Source organism: Phaethon aethereus (genome assembly GCF_964289735.1).
Source record: "Phaethon aethereus genome assembly, chromosome: 18".
Taxonomy (NCBI): domain Eukaryota; kingdom Metazoa; phylum Chordata; class Aves; order Phaethontiformes; family Phaethontidae; genus Phaethon; species Phaethon aethereus.
The window spans coordinates 7,980,744-7,999,977 of NC_138594.1; the positions used below are offsets into that span (position 1 = coordinate 7,980,744).

The following is a 19,234-nucleotide window of genomic DNA, read 5'->3' on the forward strand; positions in this document are numbered from 1 at the left end:
TAAATAGCTTTTGATTGTCATGTTTTTTAAACTTTGATACAGATGTTTTATTTTTTGTGTTTATTCCAATTCAAAATAAGCAGCAATACATTTTTTATGAAAAGTAATAAACACAAATATTCCTATTCATTGCAAATAAAACACAATTATCTTATTTATAAATGCTCCTTAGTTTTTCTGCTTGACTTTGCATGCATAATAATTAAATACCAAGTTTAGTTTAATAGGTGGAAGAAGGTCAGTTTATTGAATTCGGTTTCAGCACACTGCATATGAATGACATAAAATTGCTAATCGTAAGTAACAAATATAGTTTAAAAACAAATAGAGGAAAATGGTTTAAAGCCTCTTATTCACATTTGGAAACTCACGCTTCACTGAACACGCAGTTAAATTTAGCAACTATGCAAAATATTCAGAATCCATTTTCTTACGTAAATTGGTACAAATCTCAAATTAGGTTACCATTATTTTCTCTCTCACGGTAAAAGTGACCCAAATAACCCCTAATATGAATCAAATAGCTCTCTGTAGAGCAGAGAGGGGAAATGATAAGAGGCAAATTCACGAACAGGAGTAACATTTGTCTTTCTCGTTTCCAGCCTCATAAAAATGCAGTGCCTGTAATGAGATTGTATTGACTGTTTTAAAACAGAATTTCCCTACATAACTGCAGATAAAGAATACCAGTAATGCAATGAAGTATCTGACATGCCTCATTTCTGACCTGCAGCAAGGGAGGAACGCTTGAAATGAGGCTATAAAGATCTATGGCATGGGCACACAGGCTTGTCACCAGGAAGGACAAAATCCAAGATCTTCAATATAAAAACCGCAAGATCTTGCCCTTTTATTGTCCTTATGTTTAAGTGAAGCACTAGTTTTCTTGTTGTGAGTGTGTGCCCAAGGGAGGAGTAGGCGCATATACCCATCTAGATTCAGGACCAAATTGCACCCGAGATGCCTGCACCCATTTCTTTTCTTGAGAGTGTCAACATATACCACCATTACTAGTGACTTTTAATGGGCATTTCTTTCACGGGCATTTGCTTATTACAAGAAGAACAGCAGTGTCTTATATTTGTCATCTCCTCAGATTATAGCTGAATGAAAGATTGAAATATTTAGGAACATTTTTCTTAATTTCTGGAGACTTTCCGACTTGCCAAGATTGTATATTAGGCTGTGCTTGATTATGGGAAGTATCACTGTAACGTGATGTGAAATTCCTTATTATGGTTCAGGGTATTGTCTCTTACATACAAAACCACTAACTTATTACCTTTAAAAGTGTACATTTCAAGTATAGCCATTTGCAGTTGTAGGACATAGCATCACATAAGTGTGGTCACCTTCTGTCTGCAAGCTCGAAGTCCACAAATGTGTTATACTCAGTAGGAAACTGTCATGCCAAAACCAATGCAAGAAAAAAGTTGTCTTTTATTGTTTTCATCAGAAAACAACGCATTGTCTTTTCACTATGCACAGTTTTAGCTCCTACTGGAGAAAAAGAAGGTTCTGATCTTTTTCGCTGTGTGAATCTACTGATAAAAAGAAGGATTTTCCATATTTTATGGTACTAAGCCTTTGAAATGATGGTGCCCTCTCATTTTAGAACATCAAACTGAGTTGGTTTTGTGGAAACCAAAGTTGCATGTGGCCTTATAAAAGGCTGCAGGCACAGAAGTTAAGGAGGAGGTATTTTCTGTATTTTGTACATTCTCCTACAGTATGAAGACGGGGCGCCTTATGGGAAAGATGTTGACTCTGCCTGGTACAGTCAACAATATCTGCTACTCCAGAAAGCATAGTATTTATTTTTTGTACTATTCTGTGGAATGGATAAAAAGTTATAGGGTACTTTAAAAGGATAATATAAAAGATTTGTTAAGATCTATATAACTATTTCCTTAATGTGTCAGATTAATCTTTGGTGCTAAGTCTTCCATAGTAATGGCCTTTGTGTTGCTTCTTGCTCAGCTATTAAGTAACCCTTTTGTTCTGTGTTTCTGTTTGACTTGAAAGTTACACAAAGATGAAAACATAGTAAACAAGCTTGGGGAAAAAAAAGAGCACTAAATCTTGCCCTCCTGTTTTTCAGACGGATCAATATTCACATTTGCCTTATGTGCTAGAAATGAGACTATAGTAGAGAAAATATATATTAAAACATCAGTAAAAGCCTGTCTGAGAAAACAGTGAAGTCCAATGTTGTCAAAGTTAATGAACAGACCACATTCTTAGTTGACCCCATTTCCCTCACACGTTAAGAAGCATTTCCAAACAGCTAATTTTACTTGTGGCAAAATCCCCAAGTAGAGCAGAGCATGTTGATGGGCTTCAACCTTAATTGTGGAATAGTTCAACTTTGGTAGACTTTAATTAAATTATTAACATATTCCTGATGTAGTTATTTTCTATTTAATCTCATTCATTTTAATTCTTGCTTCACAGAGCTTTGTGCACATAATTCCCCAGCAGCATTATTCTCTCTCTTTATCTTGATGCAAGACAGCCACACAGGCACAAGCTACTAATATATTCTATACTATGTTTGCAAGTAAGATCTGAATACTCATGTGGTATGTGTGTATAACCTGCTGGTCCTGTGATCACAAAAAAGTCCCAATTCTGCTCTTTGAAAGGTGGAACACAAAGTCGATAAAAATGCATACCTACAAACACAAACTCTCTGATGCATGTTTATCTTGAAATTCTACAGACCTTTATGACCAGTAGGAAAAAAACCCAAATCAACAAACAACTAAACGAAAAAAAAAAAAAAATCTCAATTTTTTTTCTAGTGATGTTCTTTAATCCTGCATTTATGGAAGTATTTTTGTTCTGTCCTAGTTAACTGCATGTCTTGTTCACTTTTCTTTCTTTCCACAACTCGTCCTGAACGAAATGTTTTTCAGAACTTCCTTTCTGGACTATATGTTACAATCTGTGTTAAAATAGCCTTCAAAACTCAGAGCAGAAGCGATGGAAAAAGAAGCCTGTTTCAGGGTGAAGCCGTGCTAGAAAAGCAGGGAATGCAAGAGGAAAGGAGGAAGAGCTGAGATGGATTCTTTGCCTTTCAATCCCGTGCTACATTAGCAGTTCACTGTCACTGTTCTTCAAGGGGTAGCGCAGGCTCTCTGCTTCCCAGGGACCTTTACAAAATAGCGAAAGAGTGCATTTTGGATTTATTCAGGTAAGAGTGGTCTGAAGATTAGTTCCAAGAACATTTTTAAACTAGTATCAGTACCTGCCAGTGGAGCAGCACTGAATGTAAGGAAGCAAGAAAATCAATTGTGTATGGCTGCCTGCTGTGGTGTCCTTGGATCTTATCTGCAATATTAGACGTTCCTTTCTTTAGGATGAAAATAGATCCAGTCCAAAGAAGGCCGAGTACTGTGTAGGGAAGCAAATCACCAAGGATTGAAGACTGTTTTGAAGGTGTTGTAGTGCCCCAGTTTTATATCCTGCAATAATCAAGTTTCTATTATCTGCCACCTGGCTTCCATATTTTCTTCTTGTTAGCCCTATATTCCAGTGGAACAGGAAAGCAGCTCTGCAGGCTCAGGGAGTGGTGGGCTTTCCTGCCCCGTTAGCAGCACCTGAACTACTAATGCCACATACTTTGTCATTAGCTTTGCTTTCTGCTCTTTGGTATCCATGTAGTGACAGTAGTGGGTGGTCTAGTGAGTGCAGCACGGATCCTAAGGAACCTGTAACGTGCCGTTGGTTTTCTCACTCAACTCCTCTCCCCAGCGGGTTCATGGAGACACAAGTGTTCCATGGAAACATTAACGCTAATTTTAAACTGTTCCTAGCATCTGGCATCTATGGGTTTGGAAGTGCTTAAAAAAAAGCAAAAATGAAATTGCAATTGTCTTTTGTCTCACCGGCCTAAGTCAACTTTAATGCCAGGTTGCTTTATTTTCTTCTTGCCACTTAGGATCATCTTACGCAAAATTTCACTCTGTACCTCAGGTTATCTGAACTTGAGTTTCTAAGTGCAGTGATAAACAGAACCACGTTTTTCCGAGTCCCTCAAGCAAGTTCCTTTCTTTTAATGTTTTTTGATTGTTGTTCATAGTATCTTGACCAGACTGTATTCTGTGATATAAAATACTGTCCTCTTTGGTTTAAATTGATCGTACTGTGGTAAGCACCTTATATCTCCCTTGTGCAAAGCAGAGACTGCTTCAGTGTTTAAAATCAGAGTTTACATAGACTTCAGGGCAAGTCCGTGATTCGAAATCCGACTTTAGGGACAGTGACGAAGCATCACACCAAACTAGAATCTCAAGTGTAACCTACTAAGGCACACCGCTTAGTTCTCTGCAGCAGAATTACTTCCCTTATTTTAAAACAATGGCTATACAAGAACATTTATTTTCTTAATATTGTGCTTATGGCATCCTGTTAGTTTTAGAAGTAGTTTCATGCTGCTGTCTTGATTTTCTAGCTGTTCTTATAAGGCACCCAAACTGGGAAATAAAATGATTTTACAGAGTTATTCTTCTGAGTTATTTAATAGTTGTTTAAAAAGGACATTCTTGTTTTCAAAGTCTTAAAGAGTTGATTGATATAATCAAATAAGAGACAATGGTTCTTTACATTTTTCCAAACTTCTGAGAGCTCTATCCTTGTCCTGCAGTATTCTCTCTGTGTGTACATATATAAACATACATAAGAATTTTGTAACTGTTTTTAAACAATTATTTTCTACAGAGTATTCAGTTTAAGTGCATTTGATGAATATTTGCACATTTGAATAGTTATTTTTCGTAATACTTTTTCCTCGCCTTCATCTTTATCCTTAGTCATTGCATGCAACAGTATGTAAAGAAATTGTGGAAATGCTGCTAGTGTAACATTTTCAAAATCATGTTTGCAATAAGAACCACGCTTCTGGACCTTCTAAATCATGATATTCTATAGTTTTGCCTATAAGCGTCGCAGGGCCTTAGACATAGATACGTATTCTAAATATTTCATGCTTTATTTTTGAAGGTAATTTTAAGGCAAATTCCAGCTATGTTTCCTGCAAGCTTTCCTTGGTGCCAGCAGAGAGCACTATTGACCCATCCCTATAGCTTTCACCTATATACCACGGGGACTTCCACAGCCAGGGAGAAAATTAAAACTAATCTTTTTTTGCATGACACGACTGTAATCCGTGGCTTTAGTTTCAGAAGTGGTGGTTTCAGCTGGGGGACAGAATTGTGGTATCTGTTGCATCAGTCCAGCAGGTTTCTAAGTCTACAAGCAAGCGTTTGGAGGATGCAGGCTCAGCAGGTTGCTTGAAGGCCATCAGATAAGCAAAATATCCAGAGTGCATTTTCTGGCAAGAATCCAATAGATCTTACGTTGTGTTTATTAAAAAAAAAAAAATTGGAAGGGGGGAATTAAAGATGAGGAAATACCAGAGTTTTGATACAGTGACGCTTACTGGGAGGGAGCTGCAATATAATCGCTGAGCTTTGAAGAACAACAGGCATCACCACCATCTATATTTGATTAAAAAAGGCCCGTGTGAAAAATGTAAAATGTAAGAGAGAAGTGTAAAGATTACGATAATCTTTTCATGTTCTTAGTTGAAAAGTTTTATAAAGAAAATGATGTTAATGAGTCCAATTAACCCATTTACACATTACATTAGGCAGGTATCAGCATATGGCATGACACACTTTTTTTTTTTGCTTTTAAAAGCACCATTTTCAGTAAGAATCTTTCCCATTGACTGCTCTGCAGTTTTGCCTATTTACTTCCCTTAAGTGACTGATCTGTAAAAAACTTGAAGCAAACCTCATAAATTAAATATTCAGGCTTACTGGCTAATGAGCACAATATGTCAATTTTCAGCGATCAAAATAATGTGCTTCAATAATGTATACACCATTCTGTTACAAAAATACAATTTTAATAGAGGACCTGCAGGGCCATGGTTAGTCTGAGATAATTATATGCCACAGGATGTGAAGGAATGAAACTGCTCCTAGGACATTGGTAATACCCCACAGAGTCTATATGCCACATGCTGCCTTTTAGGGATAATAAAGTGCTTTATTGTATTTCCACTACTCCATTAATGCAATGATTTTTGCTTGTTAGTAACTATGAAGCCTAAAGCAGATGCAGCCAAGTTTATGGTGTCTAGCATTAATAATTGTTTTGTGTGTTGACACTAGCTTTACATTGAAACTGTGCTCTCCTTAGTCTAAAATATTCCAACTCCATTTAAACCATATGTAGTAGGTGAATTTTACCCCAGAGCTTTCACTGGATTTTTAAAATTACAATAAAATTATTTGAATAGGCAAGCAGAAAAACTGGCTTTTGCAACTGGGCAGGGAGTCTGCTTCCACCGATGCTGGCTGAAGGCCTGAGGGACCAGTAAGGATTTTAAGTGGGGGATATATCTTGATGCTGAGAGCTTCCTGCATGGAGGGATCCATCACATGCTGTTTGGGGTGAAAAAAGAAATAATGAAGAATGTTTTGCTCTAGGAAAGCAGACTGGATCTCAATGTTCACCATCTTCTGCAGCGTAGTATTTTGAAACCTGCCGCCTGAATATTTGCAGGCAAACTGAAGCCATGGAAGACGAATGTATGAAAAGAAGTTACATTTCAATGTGACCTTAAGAGACTTCTTTACATGCAGCTAGAACCACGCAGCATGCGGTTATCTAGCAGAGAAGGCAAGAATAATCACAGGTCTCTTCAGCCAGGTAAAATGGTGTAGGGATTATATCAAGTTCCAAGTTCTTTGTTACTGTATGTAGAATGGGGCACAGTCTCCATGCTGAGATCACTGTCAGGTTTTCTTAAATAAATATTATTAGTGCTTCAAGAGCAGACACGGATGTGTGTCTGCTGTCGTAGATTCTGGAGTGACTTTGGATTATTAGCAGAGAAATCAAGTTTGTTTTGAAGTGTTGCATGCCTGCGCCATGCTCTAGTGTTTAAAAAGGATGTTTTGGGGCTTTCTAAGTTAGGCTTTATGCTGTATGATTACAGAACTAGATTCAGCAATTCACAATCCTGTGTTTCTATAGTCACCTTTTTACCACTGATGACAAGACTCATCCTGTGCTGTGACACAGTTACAAGCATTATATGAAAGAGGGAAAAATTAGATTTACGCGTTCCTTTTAGTTCATTAACCTTAGTTTAGAATTAGGTGAAGTCAATAAGTAATTGAGAGAATAACTGGGGCTTGGAGAATTCATTACCCTAATTTAGTTGAGCAATCTGTAACAAGATTTGAGTTTGAAGAATTTGCATTAAAAACTGTGTTAAGGATCATTTTTGTCTCTGATAAAAGGATGTCAAAAGAGCTGCCTTTTTAAAATCTGAAGGCTTACATAAATTTTCAAAAGGTTGTAAATGGCACAGAAGCCTACAAACTTGTGAGAAATCCGGATAAATGAAAAATTACTCTTTCCATTTTTTATGTGGGTTTAAAATGTAAAACTGAGTATGTTAAAAACCTGTGGTTCTAATTGAAGTCCTTTCTTGGTGAGTGATTTTGAGATGCACTGCCCTTTGGTAGCTGCCTGGATTTCAGAGCTCTTCTTTGAGAGAGCTCTTTGGTTGAAATGCCAGAGGTTGTCCAATGGAATCTAGATCAGATGGAAATTTATAGTATGTATATTGAAATTAGTGTGTTTTACTTTCCTTAGGTTTTCCATATAGCAAGACAGACTTTAGACATTAGATGCTTAATAACTCATTTGATCAACTGCATATTAATAAATGTATTCAGACTTTCTAATATCTTTATTTTGCTTGTACATTTTTTCAGTACTTTTGTTCCTAACGCAGCTTTTAAAGGAAATTTCCCTGCTGAACAGATGAGATATAGCTAGCTGATTGATTTAAATTCTTTTCTAAATGGTTGGTGTATCTTCTACTTTACTATTTGTATACAGCGTTAACAAAAAGGCTGTGCTAAATTATTCTGGAAAGTATCTTTCAAGGTAAGTCGTCAAAGAACGCTGTAGTGTTTGTGTAGATTATTAGTACACTCACCACTTTATTTACCTGCATCTATACACCTCTATATGTACATATGCGCATCTTTCTATATATGTATTTATCTCTCTACATATATACGTAAACAGAAAGAAAAACCTTTTCTTTTTTACTGACTTCGGTGAATAGAAAGAGGAAGGAAAATGTCAGTCCTCTCACAGAGAGGCCCAGATTAATAAGTTGGCAAAACCTTCTTGCTGTTGTGCGTCGAGAGCATTAGACTGCTGTCTGAATGACTGAGAAGCGTACAGATTTCTGAGCAGGGTAAAGGATGTGCACTCAAAGTTCATCTGTTTTACACCGCAATCAAAACACACCATTATTAAGCTTAGTGATACAACTTCACAAAAGCCAGAAAACTCCATTTGTTGTAGTTCTTTATTTCTCTAATTCTTTTGCTGCCAAGAATTTCTAAATTTCTATGCCTGTTAAATTTTCATAAACCCTCTAAAATAATGAAGTGACCACTGCTGCTTCTTGAAATCCTCTGACCACTCTAGCCATGAAGTTCCAGGAACGTGCAATGTACTGAACCCTGTTTAAGGGAAACTGCAGTGTCTGAGTCATGGTGTAGCCAAAGCAGCATAGTAATGCTTTACTGAAACTATAAGTCAGTGGAAATTAAAAGAAGAATCTATAAAACTCGGCTTTTTAGCCATGAAAGGGACAAAAGTTTTATCAGCTTTTTTAGCAGAATTGTAACAATTTTTTGAAAGCAGTGCATTTCACAATATCAAGCTGTTTCCCAAATCACTGCTAAGGAAAAAAATGCATAGTTATTGCAAAATAATTTTCTGAGCCCTGTATCTCTGGAGGTAAACTAGTGTTTAGATAACTTGAAATTTGACCTCAATAAAATTCATTATGTGTCAAGGCAAATCCTTTGTGGCGTGCAAAAATCATGAGCTATTCTGCCTAGTAGCATATTTCACTGTGGTTTTTTTTTTTTTTTTTGAGCAGTAGAAGAGCTGTTTAGTCCTGGCCTGCTTTTCTAGTTCTTTAAAGAAGGTGAATAAATTAGCCTTTCCAGTTACAAATATTACTGTTCCTGTTTAACAGAGGACTGTTTTACTTTTCTCATTTTATCTGCCTTAAAAGCATTTGTGTACCTTTTTATGTTGAGAAAACAGTGGAACTGCAGTAGAGGTAGAAATAAAAGAAAAACAAACAAATCCTATCCTGATCCTATCTTTGCTTTTCCTGATATTTCATGCCATTCCAAAACTCTTCATTTTTTTCCCCTGAAAATGCACTTAAAACCCACAAACCCACATTTTTTTGAAATAGGGAACCCTATTTCAAGAATTATCAATTCTAGCTTAACTAGAAGAATCTTCTCTGTGTTCCAGTATGCCTCTAATTCAAATGTGTCTGAGAGTCAATGTGCAAGTTGGGTAGAAGACTGGGGAATCTGGGCTACAGCATGAACTTGAGCTCCAGGCTGAAGGACAGTGCAGAGGCAGACCTCGCCTCCTCTGATGTTTCCGGGCTCAGTGTTATGTGTGTGCATCATCATTCCAGGGGACGTACGCACAAAACCCTTTCAATCAGAAAGCTTCCCAAGATTCCACTTATGAGCCGTCTTCTGCTAAAACTTGGTCAAGAGATTTTGTGTTTATTCTCTTGGGGTTGTTTGGTTTGGTTGGTTGTTTTTTTTCCCCCATTCCACATAACCTGCTGTGTTTATAGATTGCATGGCTATGGGGGAAGAAGCCGTTTCTTTCTTCGGTATTCTGATCTTTTCTACAGCTTCATGTATACAGGAGTTGTGTAAATTAGTATTTTTACAAGTAATCAAAATGACACAAAGCTCTGAATACCAAGGTGAAATTTTTTCCTCTTACATCATTCCCAAGCATGTTTTATTCCATGCAGAGTGAAAGACACTTTTCCGCTAGCTCAAATCATAAAGAAATGGTGAGAAACTGTTCTGAAAAAGGCTATTAGAAACCCAATTTTTGTATCATGCCAATTTTCCATCAGTTCCCCTCTGTTTTTCTTGGTCATTGTGCTTACCAAAATACAGATTTATCTGGCTTTGCAGAAGAGTCCATAAGGAAAACAGAAAGGGTTTATGGGATAAAGCTAGCTAGGAATCAGCATATGACTAAATGCTTTTCCTATAGGGATATAATTTAGACTAGATAGGATTTCAGCTTTCCAGACATAAAATACAATTTCATTTTTAATAAGTGTTTTATTATATATACTCTGAAGAGCTTGAAGAATGTTTAATCTGTTGAAACAATAATGTTGACAAGTTCATCTTTATTATCTTCCCAGGAAGATTCTTTTAAAATAGTAGTTCCTATTTAGTTATGGATCAGCTTTCACATTTATTAGCAATTGCTTTTCCTCCTATTTTTTATACCTTTTTCCTTCTGTGTAGCATGCAAACCGGAGGCCAAATGCTCCCAAATGCCTGTGAAGAGGCATCTTTCCCAACTCTGGGTGTTTGCACACACACTTGTGTGTTCATATTCTTATTTGTGATGAATTATAGCTGAGAAGTTGAAAGGTACTGAACACCTTATTTACAGTCTAAAGACAGCCTTGCTCTCTTTATCCTAGATGAAGATGAGTTTTAGAGTTAGTTCTCACACTCAGATTTGTTGTTCTTGTGTGCAGTAAACTACTTTAAATGTGATTATGTTCTTACTGACCAGATAGGACTTATGCAGAAGATGAAATGGACCTTTCAAAAATTAACTCTTGCAGATCAGAATAAGTATTTCTTACAAGACATTAATGAAAATTTCAGCACACTTGGTATTTTTAACAATTTTAAAAGCACAGATTCTGAATAATGGGCCTGCCCCTGAGATACTGAAATTTGTGAGCAGTACCAGTTTTTAATATGTAATTGGTGACTGATATAGTCTACACTATAGCTAGGAAATGCTTCCAGGCCTTCACTTACAGGAAAAATATGCACTCACTGATGTAATTGAAAGATTTGTAAGCCTATTGTGGCTTATGTCTTATTATTTTCATACCAGCTATTTCTAAAGTCTAGATGATGCCTAATAAACAAGCCCTTTACTCACCTTTAAAATGACAAACTTGTTGATAAATTGATTTTTTTCCAACAAGATATTGCTATATTGATTTTAGTACTTCATTTTTAATAAGCAGAGAATGTTCAGAATTGCTTCCTATGACAGTCTTGAAAGTAGGGCATCAACTGCCTTGGCAAATGGCTGAATTTATACAGGAAGTTTTTGCTGGAAGTCTAATGCATTATCCTTCCATTGTTGACATTCATTTGCAGTAAGGACACTAGGCCAAATCAGCTGCATATAAAAAAGAGACAGGCATAGCTACCCAAAAGTTTTGGTAGTAGATTTCCTCTTTTCAGAGGTGATTTCAGTCACCAAACGGAGTTATGCATCGAGCCTTAATGACAGCCTCCATCCCTAGGTATGGCCATGTCACTGACTGAAGGGCTGAAGCTGTTTAGCGGGAGCTTTTATTAGCATGAGCAGTGAATGTGCAAGAGTTTCTAGAAGTAACATAAGACAGCAAGGGTGGAGGAAGGCCTTGCTTTATTTCACAAGTCGGAGATGACCCACCGTGCTAAAGGAAGAAGGATGCTATTTTTAATTGCAAAGAGTTTCCAACAACCTTTCCAACAACAATGATTTCTTCACATACAGAAGAATAACTTAAGTACCTTCATCATTTGACAGGCAGACACATTCTTACCTCTGGTCTAGAACATTTTGCTAGAGAGATAAGGTGCGTGCAATACTTAAAGATAACATTATGGCTAATCACATACTGAGAGGGGAAAGGTGATGGAAACCTGGTCGCTAGTTCAACATGTAACATTTAAAAAGTTGTCTGTAATTGCAAAAATGTTTTTCATCACTGTTGGAATTTATTTTATTTTTATTTGAACGTATGAAAGCTTTGCACATGTTAAAGAATATCATGGTGTCTTCAAACGCCATCTGCTCAGTCTACCTGCTGAAAAAGGCTTACATACCTGAATGACTTGAGATTACTCTTTGGTTAAATGGGCAGAAGGTGTATATGATGATAGCATATCTGTTACTAAAGCAAGCAAATAAAATGGAAACAATACAAAATTCTTGCACACATTAGAATATAACAAAACACATGTGGGACAAACATCCTACAAAGTTCCAGTTTGAAATAGAAAAATGTTTTTGATATTCTAACTTCCGCCTCAAGACTGAGCATAGCTCGTGTATTGAAACTGTGTTTTTGTAGATATACAAATCCATTCTGGGACTAAAAGCATATGCATAATTATCCAAATACATAGGTGCCTATTTGCATGTCTTGTCAGGGATATGTATTCAGGGTGTAATGCCAGATCTTTTACAAAAGCATTCTTTTTTTTCCTAGCACAAAAAAAGACTTGCAACATAAACTTATAGTGGATAAAGCATAGCAAAACCATCAAGGGATTACTGAACAAAATGTGATATATACAAGCTGACAATTGACAACATAGTAATAGGTATTGAGTGGAAACCTGAATAAAAATGTTATGGCCAAATCACCTTTAAGGGATTTCAGGTTTCCGGTTCAAATACTGTTGCTTGTTGTCTTTTTCATTTATATTAAAATAAAACCAAACACGCTTAAATCCCTGCCTTTCATTGATTCTATGTCCTGTAACACAAAAGCAAAACAAAATCAAACCAACAGCTTCTAAGATAAAAATTAAACACTCTAGGCCAAACAGCATTCCTCAAACTGGCCCTGATGCCATCACACTGAAATGAGGAGGCACAAAGTGACAAATGTCAGTAACTAAATGCCCCCTGGGCATGGGACGGCCAGCTACCTTCACTAGCTGGCAGCAGCTGAATCCCTTAAAGGCAGTGAGGTCCATTGTAGGGACCTGCAGACACATGAAAACTGATGAGCCAAAAGTGATCCGCACATGCTGAAAGTCTGAGAAATACTGATCTAGGTCAAGTTTTTCTACATCTAGGCACCTTAGCAGACATGACTTCATTCTCAGAAGTGCTGAGTAAACAGAATTCTGTAAGTCATAACATTTCAATGGAGAGGGCTGCTTTTAATAATCCTAGGAAACCCTAAATATGTCCCTTAGGCTACTAGGAAAATGTTAACCCTAATGTTTTCATCTGTAATTGTGTAAAATGATTTTTTTTTCCCTTCACCTTTCAGTGATATGGTTAGTTTGGTCTCTTTTACTGTCCTACCTGTATGGGTAGTCAGCACAGTTATAAGTCTGCTTTTCCTATAGTACCTGTTCCTATGTACCTCAGCAACAAATTAAATAAATGTGGGAAGGTCCCTAGGGTCTTCTGGGTAAAACCATAGTCCGTGTCTCTATTCTTTGTGATGTTCGCAGAAGAACAACTGCTTTCTGCAATTTGCTGTCTGAAAGATACCTAAATCCTGACAAAAGGATGGAGCACAGGAATGTGTGTGTTCTGTCGGACTAAAAATGCTCAGTAAATGTTCAGCCTTTCATTTCCATAGTGCAGTGCTTCATCCAAGCTAGTGAACACATTTCCCTCCTGATCAAGACTGTGGGACAGATTATAAATTCTTATCTGAATGTAGATCCGGTAGTGCTGTAAGAGCATATGACACAGGAACCACTCAAAACACACGCTGTCAGCACTGACCTACCTTCGTTTCCGAGTTTGAAAGGATGAACATACCGTTCTGTATCTCTACTGTAGTTACAGCCTGATATTCTCCTACTGGAATCAGCAGAAGCAAGATCAGGTGATAGTTGTCTACATTGCTGTAAATTTGACTAACTCCTTATTAAAAAACCTCCCTATCTTTATGGAAAATTCTAGAAGTTTCTCTAGAAAGCACTGAAAAAAGCTCATTATGATCCTTCTATAGTATCCTGAAACTATTTTGCTGCAGAATTTTATAGGGACAGAATTCTCTAACATACATGTTCCTAATGTCCCAAATCAGGAGACTTCAGATTCTGCTACAGGGTGGAGGAGGGTGTTAAAAAGTTCAGTAGCAAAGATTGATACTTGTCTTGTTAAGACTATAGGGCTTCACCATTCAGCATGCACTGCTGGCTATCTTTCTTGCTTCTATATTTGTTATGTTAGTGGAAGAGGCCTATCCGTTTATTTTCTGTATTCACATCATAAATCAAGACAACACTATACTAGTGTCTTCCTTAATTAGTAAGGAAAATCCCCCACTTTTTGATTATAATTGGATAACCACCAATTATAATTGGAAGGGATAACCTACCCTTGCCATAAGGTATTCAGAAGTCCTCCTGCCCCCCGCCCCAGCACTGCTATGATCAAAGTCTAATCCTGGGATAAATGCACAAATAATACAGCACCAGCTATGGCAAAGAGATTGAACAAACCCTTATGAAGCACAGAACAAAGCATGGATTAAAATCTAGACCAGCTTCACATATTTTTAATGAATATTTTGCTGAATATAGCAGCCCAGATAGAATAATCCTGCACTGTTCCAGTATGAGGCTGCAGTAATAGCTAACCTACCAACATGCTGTTTCTAGCAAATCAAGAGACCCAAGACTTAATCTACATCATCTAGAAAGCATGTGTGCAGAAACTGTGTAATGCCAGATCTTACTATGAAAAAGAAGATTAAGGCTGAAAAAGGATTAGAAATTAATTAAGGAGCTTCTTCATGTTTCCTGATATCCTTCTGATCTGTGACTGGCCTATCCTTCAGCGTCTCTGCTACTGATGCCGTTGTTAGTGATCGTTCAAACCACACACACTACAAAGGATTATCATTATGCTTTATGAAGAGCCGTAGCTCAGTGGCATGGGGTTTACTTCCCAGTTCCACACTTTCAGATCTATTGTAGGGATCAGCTGCAGACTGGAAGCTCAGCTTTCGGGGCTCACACTACTATGAGCAAGCAGTCCTTCAGTGGCGGGCAGACGTGGGATGTCACACCACTGCAGGACTACAACAGGGAGTTGATAAAGCACCTTTCAGAGGTAGCAGTAGAGCTCTGAAATAGAATCGTAAAATCTTTGGGTTGGAAGGGACCTTTTAAGGTCATCTAGTCCAACCCCCCGTAGCCCCAGCGAAGGGAAAGGGAAGTGGTCGGAACTGACTAATGAAACAGTGGGCAGACATGAGCTCCTCTCTGATCAATCTCTTCCATGATCCAAAGTTAAACAAAAATTAATCCTGAGCTCAGTTTCAGCAGCTGTCATGCTCGAGCATGACAGCTATGGGATGGTTTAGCAGCCTACAGTATAGATATGCCATACAACAACAAGAAGTTAGACACTAACGTGAAAAACATGATCTCTTAAGAAGTTTCATTTAAGCTTTGCAGTGTGCTCACCGAAAATTTTAAACCATATGTAGCTTACACTTACAGGTTAAAAGTATGCAGCAGAGAAGAATTAATTCTGATTGATATTAGTTAATTCTAGTAAATATTAATAATTTTTAATTCATTATGGTATTTACTATGCAGACAGTTTCTCATTTATGACATGGGGTGTTTCCATGGAACTTGACTGCACTCTAAAATTCAACCTTCACCCCAGTGAGGTAGAATGATTATTCTCTTGTTTGGAATTCACAGCTTAACTTGTGCACAAATGGAATTAATACTGCATGACTGTATGAGATGATATCCCATAATCAGGGACCTCAAACTTGTTTCAGTGAAAATCAAATGTATTTTAGCACCTTCGTGAATATACAGCTATGAGCAAGTCCTGAAGTAGAGAGGGTATCATATGCACTGACAGCATTTATGAAAGCGGTGATAAAAGAGCAGTAAACAGTTTTTTGAGAAAGATTAGACAGTTTGGTTTCAAATGAAAACTCTAGAAATGAGCAGGGAAAAGCTGACTTGTCAAGCAGAAGGATTTTTATTGTTTGTGTGTATTCTAGCACAAACAAACAACGCCCCTCTGAAGTCCCCCTAAACTCATGATATTGGTAAATTAGACAAAAAAGAAGCCCTGAATATTAAATAGTTGCTTCTAAAAATGTTAATGGTGCCTAGTGTCTGAAAATTACTATTGATTATAATTATGAGCTGCAACATGATTCACCATGAATTGAGACAGAATCAAAGCATTCATTTCTTCTTACAAAATTTTAATACATGAGTAATTCCATACAGCTGTCATGCTCAGCTCTATGGTATATAGTACATTCCCTTTTCAGGACAAATTTGCTGGAGGAGCCTACCCTCTCTTGCATACATCTCAGGAGCTGCTTAAAATTCTGTTTTCAGCTGCAGGTTACCACGTTTCCATATTGCTATGGGCTGGTTTAGCAGAGCTGAAAATTTCTTCTATTCTAACTTCTCTGTCGCAGTGTTTGGGAGATAAAGCAGGACGCTGCTTCTTTGCATCCGCGCTGACACATTCCTCAGATCCCGCAAGCCTTCATTCTCGCTTCCCCCTGCTCAGCTCACTGTCACTAACACGTGCAGGCCACTGTCTCCAGCTCTGAACCACAACACTGAAGCCTTCAGGCTGGGCTTGCGTGACGTATCGGTACCAGACTTGGCTTCCGTCTCAACGGCAGCATTTCAGCGATGCAGCGTTAGATCAATGGCGAGCATGTCCACGCTGCCTGACGTTCTCAGACAGAACCGGGAGCTGCTGCTGACAGAGGCAGCCCCAGAGCCAGAAGCAATATGAGCCCTGGCAGCTAATTGGCCCGAGCGAGCTAATACTAGGAAGTCGTTTAAAAACTGTCTTTGCTGAAACCTGTGCAGCCATGGATTCATACTGTCTCTGACATGCAAGAGGTCTGTTTTCAAACTGCTGTCAAATTATGTTATCTTTGCTGAGAGGCTCAATATATAAGGTATTTGCAATCTGTGCAATATGCTGGATTGATAACTAGCGAATTTACTCGTTACTGTTTTAAAGCAAAATCCTATTTACAGCAAAACCTGTCATTTCACAGAATGCATATACTTCTAAAAAGAAAAACTTTTGCTTACTACTAAAAATATATGGGAAGGGATAGCTTCAGGGAATATTTAACCTGCAAAATACAGGAAAGGATTCAAATCTGGTATCAGTACCAGATTTAAATTCCTATGAACTTTTTCATTATGGAAAATACAGCTAGCATCTGTCTTCCGACATTAAATTAGTAATTATTGTGTGGCATGTGTGTGCAAATATTTGTCATTAGCTTTATGACTCTCTGTTTTTCACCACTATAGCTATTCAGCTCCTCTAAGTCTTCTAACAATTACGTAAAGATTCCATTTGGGAACCCTAAATTGTACCTTTTGTGCATATGGGGCACACCCAACCTCCTCTTCTCACATATACATATAGATGACTGCGTCGAAGTATCTTATATTTCACGCGGTAAACCAGTTTCTAAGAATTTCTAAGAATATAAACATCAGGTGAAATATAACACAGCTGAAAAGGGCCTCATTAAAATGTATTTATCAAAACTTTTGCCAACTGGAATGGACTCAAGGAAGCTTCTTGCCATTTATTTATATGGAGCCTGGTGTTCTTTTTATCTATGTCAATGGGAAACTGAGTGATTCTTCTCTCATGTTGGATTTACTGTAATACAAATCCACCAGCTTCAGTATAGCTACTTCTGATTTACACTGTTGTGAGAGGAGTATCAGATCTAGAGTTTACAGCAGAGAATTTGTAGATGACTATTGAAAAGATAAAGTATTCAACATGCACAGGGAAGGATGCCTTGCGAAGACAAGTAGTCATTCTTTACATGTAGCTCACCTGGTTTTCTGCTTTGAATACTCAGTTGATCATTTACAGCAGAGCACATATAAATCAGGCTTATGAGATATTAAATCAGGTTAAGGGTAAATGTTTGACTTGCCCTAACTAACATGGCTGAAAAATGGTGCATGTATTTACTTGTACAAGTCAAGTGGCTGCTCGCCCCATATGCGCACACAAGATATAAATTTAAGCAAATGAATTTGCCTGAAAACTATGGAGGTCATCTGGCAATTTGGTCCATGTACTTAGAGTTGTATTTGAAATCAAATACTGCACTGTGTCCAAATATTTTGTTTTTCTTTAAGATTCAAAATTCCCTGGTGATTTCTTTTAGATGAAATGACAAGCTACCTCCTGGCACTACAGGAGATCTGAGGATTATTGGCAAATACGGAGTTTTGCAGATCAATGCAACGTTTAAGAATTCACAAGAAGCTAATTAACATGCAGGTTATCCTGTAAAAAATACATCCAGGTTTTGGACTTAAAACCATAGCAAGATCAGCTGGAATCAGGCTATTTCTACTGGGGAGAGAGGCACCACCCTACCCCAATTTGAAATTTTTGGCTCTAAGCAGAGCTCAAGATCCTACCTGGTTTTGACAGAAAGAGCTCTTCAGTTAGATTGAAATGACATCATGTCATCTCAGTAACAAAAGGCAGCACACCACAACTAACAGTGACTCTTCTCGTGCCATCCTATTTGTGGGTAACATGAATATCAGCAAAAGTGTGGATAAAGCGCTCTTTGTGGGACATCACCAAATGCACAATGTAGCGTCCTGCATGTACCCCTTTCTGAGTGTCGAGGAGGATGAAAGGCCTTGATTTGTTGCCTGGTTGATGAGGCGTAACAGGAATTATGTTCAAATGCTAGATCTTTATGTTTAGAATTTCAGAAAGTACTATACACATGAATAAATTTATATGCAAGTTAAGAAGTAACACAGCTATTGTTCATAGCTTAAGATGTGTAATTTTACATAACCATATGTATGAACAGCACTATATGGTTGTTTGCTTCACGTTGGGAGAAATCTGTAACGATGGCAGGGTGCACCAGGTGGGGTAAGGTATTCACGGGAAACAACCCAGTCAGGCATTGTTTAATCAAAACTCTTGGCACAGCAATCTTATTCACAGTTTGAGTTCCCGTTGCCTAATACTTCTCAGCCTTCTGTGCCCTGCCAAATTTAGAGCTCTTAAAAACACTTTCCCCTCTCTGTTTTGTTTCTTGTGGGCTCCCACCGTTTTTGTATTCCTAATATATAACGTACAAATATATGTGTGTGCATGTATGTATATATACCTGAAAGACTCAGCTACTTTTAGATCAATTTAATTAAATTGCTTCAAGTCTATGTAATAGTTTACAAGGATTTATTTTTAATTGATAGGGAAACTAAATAGAAGGCAGGTAGATCATGGCTAAGAGGGGCTGTATCTATACAACAAAACAAATTTACTG

The 19,234-nt window shown here is 37.6% G+C and overlaps 1 protein-coding gene across 1 annotated transcript in view; it reads right to left on the reverse strand.

Annotated features, from left to right (window-relative positions):
* The window catches only part of CA10 (carbonic anhydrase 10), a 203,015-nt gene that overhangs the window by 45,735 nt on the left and 138,046 nt on the right, over positions 1 to 19,234 (reverse strand). The window lies entirely within an intron of this gene.